This window comes from Petaurus breviceps, unplaced genomic scaffold (assembly GCF_028583685.1).
Source record: "Petaurus breviceps papuanus isolate PSGF00001 unplaced genomic scaffold, PetGlider_PUasm1.0 82568, whole genome shotgun sequence".
Classification (NCBI taxonomy): Eukaryota; Metazoa; Chordata; class Mammalia; order Diprotodontia; family Petauridae; genus Petaurus; species Petaurus breviceps.
The window spans coordinates 32475-39728 of record NW_027186579.1 but is presented as its reverse complement, the minus strand read 5'-3'; the positions used below and the strand labels follow the sequence as shown (position 1 = coordinate 39728).

Here is a 7254-nt window from a genome sequence, read left to right as displayed (position 1 = left end):
TTTTTTTTTCTTTCTTTACATCACCAGCTCTTAGCATACTGTCTGGTATGCAGATAGTATATGGCACATAGTAGGCACTAAATAAATCCTTGTTTACTGACTGTCTAATGAGAACCCCTTCCCCATATTTCCCCTGCACTTCTACCATTGAGAGTAAGGCACTAGAGGCAGTATAAATCCCCTGTTCCACTGGGTGGGGGATGACTGGGAAAAAAAGTTTTCAAAGGGTTGGGGGAAACTGGAAAGGAGGAGGATTTAGCCCCGTCAGTAGCCAATGTGGTCCTCTTGGGATCTATACAACATCTGCTTGTGCTGGTTGGCATTCTGGGTAAATGCTGAAGATATTAGAGGCCAGAGCTATATTAGGGGTAAGCAGGACCCAGGGAGTGGCAGCCAACATTTGCATTAAGATGAGTCATTTTCCCAAAAGTCCCGTACAGGTATGGGAGAAAGAAGGAAGAAGGGTCAATGCTGACACATCCTGTGCTACTATTCATCACTGTCAGTACCAGGGTTAAGTCAAGCCAGTTAATAGTCAGGGCAAGCAGGCATAGAAGATGTGGGAAAAGAGGGAGAGAAGGAGGGAAGGTGAGATAGGAAGAATGGGATGGATCATCAAGCTGGCCCAGTGCTGGTCTCTGAGTCAGAGCTGATAGGGAACTGGTCACATACTTATCCTAGAGTCTGAGCACTTGAGAGACAGATAAGGCAGACTTAATTAATTGATTGATGGGATTTCATTGGCCAAAAAGTCTTAACTTTGGACTATTCTATTCTATTCATAGCCTCAAACTTTTAGAGCTGTTTCTAGCTGTTAGAGGTCATCTATCCCAGTAGTTCCCAAGCCAAATCATACTGTGGAATTGTGGATAAAATTCAATAATAGCTGATAAATACCCTTCCCTTGTAGTAAATGAAATGGAACAAACAAACAAAGAAAGCATTGATTAAGCCCTTGATATGTGCCAAGAACTGTGTTAAGCTCTGGAGGAGGGCTAGAGGATAGAACCACAAAATGAAAGACAAACCCTGGCTTCAGACAACTTAGATTCTAAAGCTAACATTTATATATGGCTTTAAAGTTTTCAAAGTCCATTACATAGACTGTATCCTCTTATTCTCACTACCCTGATTTAAAAACTAAAGCATTTTGTTTTATTTTGTTTTGGTTTTTAAGTTCAACAAAGTCAGCTAATATATCCACCTAGCCTAGTGACATTCTACACCCACACATCCTCTGCTTCTCCAACAAAAGGGAAGTATATATTTTTTCTAATCATATTGTTTCCAGTCCCCTCCCTATCCTGATGACCCTTCTGTGGCTGTCACAATTATGTATGGGGCCAGACTTGGTCCTTGTAATTACACAACATTCAGTTGTTCACTCTGTTGGCATAGCTGTTTTGACTATCATATGCAGTTTTCCTTGTTTTGCTTACTTCACTCTCTCTCAGTTCTTACCATCTTCCTTTGAATTCCATATATTCATTGTTTCCTAAGGAGTGATATCACGTTCCCTCATTGACTCATCACAGTTTAATTCAGTGGGAACTCAACAACTTTCTGATTCGTCACTATCATGCAAAAAAGTGCTGCCTTGATGATTTGGGCATAAATGGAACTAGTGCACTAAGGTTTACAAAGTGCTATCCACTCATTATCTAAATGGAATCTCACAACAGGCTGTACGGTTGGTGCTATAGGGTTGTTTTTTTCTAAAACCCCATTTAGAAGCTAAGAAAAATAAGGCAGAGACACACAGGGAGAAACAGAGAGACAGAGATAGAGATGGAGAAACTAATATAAGCTCCTTGAGGGTAGGTCTAGTCTTTATTGTTTGTGTGTGTGTGTGTGTGTGTGTGTGTGTGTGTGTATGTGTGTGTGTCCTTACTGCCTAGCTTTGGATCTTGCACATTTAATAAATGCTTGAATGAAATGACTTTGAATAATTAAATTCATTTTTTTCCAGTTTAAATTCCCTTGTTTGTAAAATGAGAGAGTTGAGTTCCTCTTCTGGGAGCCAAGATGGCAGAGTAAGAAGTAAATATCTCTCACCCTCCTTTATTGACCTCTGAAAGCCCAAAAAATATCATCATAGGAAAAACTCTGGAACAGCTGAGACAGAAAGATGGGGTGAAGCAGTCTTGTATCCCAGGAAGCTTGGGGATTAATGGAAAAGGCCCCTGTAATTCTGGGGGAGGGGGATCATTACAGGACAGGAGGCATCCTAGTGAGCCAATGGTAAGCCCCACCTCAACAAAACAAGGGGAGATATTAAAGCCCAGGGTGGTGGAGCATTTGAACACCAGGACCCCCAAATGCCTCAGCACAGGCAGGGGAACAGAATATATCACATGTGCCATCTTTTCTGGCAGACAAATCTCCTGGTGCTTCAGCACAACTCCAGGAAGAACAATACCAGTAGGCACAGCTCTAGGCTGGCAGACATCCTTCAGCAGCCAAACATTCAAATGTAAAACTCAGGTGAGTAGGTGTACCCCAGGGCAGACTCCCCACGCCCATCCTGAGAGCTCCAGTGTTGCTGACCCCAGTTTAGCATCAGGTAAACTGATAGATGTCTATAGCCTCCAGCTGCCAGCACCTGAGGCCCCAGCACACAAAGCCAGTGACCAGGCCCCAGGCTCCTATCATAAGAAGCTTGGGTCAGTGTCCCCTGTGCACAGGCAGGGAGACTCCAGCAGGAGAGCTTAATTTAAAAAGCCAGAAAATAAGTAAACACCATGAACAAAAAGCAGAAATGAAGAATGATCATAGATTTTTATTATAGAGACAGGGAAGATCAAGGCACAAATTCAGAAGAGGATAACATTGTCAATATACCCACATCTGAAATCTCTAAGAAGAAATATGAACTGATCTCTTCTTGGTAGAGCTCAAGAAGGATTTTAAAAGTCAGATAAGAGAGGTAGAAGAAAAATTCAGAAAAGAAATTAGAGGTATGCAAGAGAGTCAATAGCTTGGAAAAGGAAGGACAAAAATTGACTGTAGAAAACAAGTCCTTAAAAAAACACAGTTGGCCTAATGAAAACAAAGTACACTGAAGAAAAAAATTCCTTAAAAAGTAAAATGGGCCAAATGGAAAAGGACATAAAAAATCTAATAGAAGAACACAATTCATTAAAAATTAGAATTGGGAAAGTAGAAACTAATGACACTATGAGATATCAAGAATAAAACAGAAACAAAAGAATGAAAAAATAGAAGAAAATGCAAAATACCTCATTGGTAAAACAACTGACCCGGAATTAGATCCAAGAGAGACAATTTAAAAATTATTGGTCTACCTGAAAACCATGATTAAAAAAAAAAGTCTGGACAGTATCTTTCAGGAAATCATCAAGGAAAACTGCCCTGATTTCCTAGAACCAGATTTCCTAGAACCAAAAGAATTCACCAATCACCTCCTGAAAGAGATCTCAAATTGAAAACACCAAAGAATATCGTAGCCAAATTCCAAAGTTTTTGGGTCAAAGAGAAAATATACTGCAAGCAGCCAGAAAGAAATTATTTAAATATCACGGAACCATAGTCAGGACTATGCAGGACCTCACACTTTCTACATTAAAACATCAGAGGTTATAGAATACAATATTTCATCAGGCAAAGGAGCTTGGGTTACAATCAAGGATAAACCACCCAGTGGAATTTAGCATAATCTTTCAGTGGATATTCAATGAAATAGGGGACTACCAAACCTGATGAAAAGACCAGAGCTCAACAGAAAATTTGATCTTCAAATACAAGACTCAAGAGAGGCATAAAAAGGCATACAGGAAAGGAAAAACAACAACATGTTATTAATAATTGCAAACTGTTTACATCCCTACAAGGGAAGATGATAATTGTAACACTTTGGGGGGGGGAGGTGATAGTAATGGAATATAAAGATCCCCCTCTATTGGCTTGGTTTTCAAATTGATTGTGTTAAAACCCAGAGCTTGTTAATCCCACCTGTGGAATGGACTTGTTGACTTGAAAAGAGAGACATGAACTGGGAGGAGCTGGTAACGTAGATTTGGAGAGACAAGAGAGAGGCAGAAGAACTTTTTGGAAGCAGCACCCTCGTGGAGGCAGAGAGAAACTGAGAGGATTGCTGAGGGCCACTTTGAATTGCCCTGGACTTTTGAGACCTGCCCCCAGAGCTGCCAAGGACTGAGGAGACATGGCTGTTTTGCTGGTACTTTGTCTGTTTTGATGTTGTTTTGCCAGATTTGTCCACTGGTGAAGGACAGTCCTGTTGAAGAAGTCCTGGAACCTGGCTGTTTGTTAAGAGCTACTGAGACTGTCCTGCAGACAGAGAGTGAATACTGTCCACTGGTGAAGGACAGTGCTGTTGTTGCAGGGGTCTGGGAACCTTTCTGTTGGTTCAGAAGCCCTGAAGAAGGATTTTCTTGTTGTATGTTTACAGAAATCCTGGAAGAGGGTTTTGCTAATGTTTTCAGGGGTTCTAGGACTGTTCTGCAGACAGAGGATGAATTAATGAAGAGACTGGCAATGTATCTTGTGTCCTTGCTAAGCCTTGTCTCCCCAGGAAAAAAGATTGCTGAGAACTTGCCTCTTGTCAAGATGAAGAAAAGACCTCCATTTGGGTATTAAGTGCTGTGCTTAAACTTGATGTAACTCTGGGGTAGATTCAATTGTGATCCAGGGATGGGGAACTTTTGACCTTTTTGTGTTCTATGGTTGAACAAATTAATGTACTTTACTTATGTTTGGAAACTAATCTCCACTTGAGGAGAGGGGTTTTGTGGTGGACTAAATGAAGGTACAGCCTAGGGGTGGAATAGTATTTAGAACAGGGACTTTGTAATTGATTGAATGAATGTAAGGTCCTGGGGTGGGGTAGTACTTGGAGATTATTTAATCACACTTAGTAAATGCTGTATTTTGAATGATGTCATATTTTGATCTTCTCTGTTCTTAATTTGTCATTGAATAAAATGGAGAGCACCTATGCTGGTATTCTGAACCTTGGGAAGTTGCCTTTGCTTGGCATTACATTACAGGAGGGAGAGGGGAAGATAGGGCAATTGGGGTTAAGTGACTTGCCCAAATTCACACGGCTAGTTTTTTGTTAAATGTCTGAGGCCAGATTTGAACTCAGGTCCTCCTGATTCCAGGGCCAGTGCTCTATTCACTACACCACCTCGCTGCACCGATAATTGTAACTCTTGAGAACTGTTTTGTTATCATGCCATTTAAAGGGGGTATATATAGACAGAGGATGTGGGTATGAATTGAATTTGACATGGTGATAAAAAAAATTTTAATTAAGGCCCTTCAGCCCTTACCCAAGATGGCATCGGCCACTGGCTTCATCCAATGGATCCGGAACTCGGCCTCCAGGCGTAATCTCTAAGATAAATTGCAGTTATGTTACCAGGAGATAGCTAAGTGAACTCAGCCACCTCCTAAGCTGCCAATGGGCCCTAGCCATAAGTTTTAGAACAATTAACTATTGTACTCATGTTGGAGGTAGGCAAGCCTCTCCTCCTTCAATCATAATGACTACTGTGAAAGTTTTGGAGCCTGGTCTTCCTGGTAAGAGCTCAGATGAGGCTATGACAGCATCTGGGAAAAAGCCAGCGATACCAGGACCCCCCTTGAAAAAGTGGGAACTTTCAAAGGATGAACCATATTTGTGAAATGGACATGGGAAGATGGACATACAGATGCTGAGAGATTGTGTTTTTAGGGGACTGATTTGAAGGCACCAGCTCCAGCTGCAAAGGCATCATGGAGGATCATACACCAACATGAGATCATGATATTTTATCTTGGGGATAGGGGAGAAACATATATCCTAATACATGATAAATACACTGAAAAAAATTTAATTAAGTGGTGAAAAAGAATTGTACTGGGAGAAGAGGAAAGGAGGAGGCAGACAAGGGTAAATCACATCACATGAAAAGGCACAAAAAACTATTACAGTAGAGGGAAAGAAGGGAGATGAACATTGTTTGAACCTTACTCTCATCAGATTTGGCTCAAAGAGGGAATAACATAATCAGTTAGGTATAGAAATCTAACTTACCACATAGGAAGTTGGAGGAGAAAAAGTAAGGGAGTGGATAGAAGGGAGGGAAGAAGTAGTAAGAGAAAAGGGGAAGAAAGGGAAGGGGGCTGATAGAAGGATGGAAAGACTGAGGGAGGGGATGGTCAAAAGCAAAACTCTAGTAATGAGGGAAAGGGATGAAGGCAAGAGAAAAGCACAAAAGGGGGAGGGAATAGGATGTAGAGAAAGACACAGATAATAATCATAACTGTGAATGTGAATGAGATGGACTCTCCCATAAAATGGAAGCAGATAGCAGAGTGGATTAAGAACCATAATCCTACAATATGTTGTTTACAAGAAACACATATGAAGCAGAGGGATACATACAGAGTAAAGGTAAGGGACTGGAGCAGAATCTGTTATGCCTCAGCTGAAGTAAGAAAAAGCAGGGGTAGCAATCATGATCTCAGACAAAGCAAAAGCAAAAATAAATCTAATTAAAAGAGATAAGGAAGGAAATGTTCTTAGGATGTATCCTGCTAAAAGGTACCATAGAAAATGAAGCAATGCCATTACTAAACATATATGCTCCAAATGGTATAACATCCAAATTCTTAGAAGAGAAGTTAAAAGAGTTACAGGAAGAAATAGATAACAAAACTATACTAGTGGGGGACCTCAACCTCTTCCTCTGAGAACTAGATAAATCTAACCACAAAATAAAAAAGAAAAAAGTTAAGGAGATGAATAGAATTTTTTAAAAGTTAGATATGGTTGACCTCTGGAGAAAATTGAATGAGGATAGAAAGGAATATACCTTTTTCTCAAAGGCACATGACACCTACACAAAAATTGACCATGTATTAGGGCATAAAACCTCACAATCCAATGCAGAAAGGCAGAAATATTAAATGCATCCTTTCTATATCATGATGCAATAAAAATTACATGTAATAAAAGGCTAAGAAAAGATAGACCAAATATTAATTGGAAACTAAATAATCTAATCCTAAAGAAATGAGTGGATAATTATTAATACCATCTTACATGTAATTGGGAAATAAGATATACAGGCACTGAGGCATAGAGATACACTGGAAAAGTCGAAAGGGGTATGGGAGAAAATATGGGAGAGAGCAGACTGGAGGAGGGGATATCCTATGGGACTGCTATTTTGGGGCAGTGGGTAGGGGAAAAACAGGGAGAAAATTTGTAACTCGAAATTTTGTAAC

The 7254-nt window shown here is 40.2% G+C and overlaps 1 pseudogene; it reads left to right on the top strand.

Annotated features, from left to right (window-relative positions):
• The first annotated feature begins 5317 nt into the window (after nt 1–5317).
• On the top strand, nt 5318–5867 carry LOC138176160 (NADH dehydrogenase [ubiquinone] 1 alpha subcomplex subunit 7 pseudogene; annotated as a pseudogene).
• The last annotated feature ends 1387 nt before the right edge of the window (nt 5868–7254 follow it).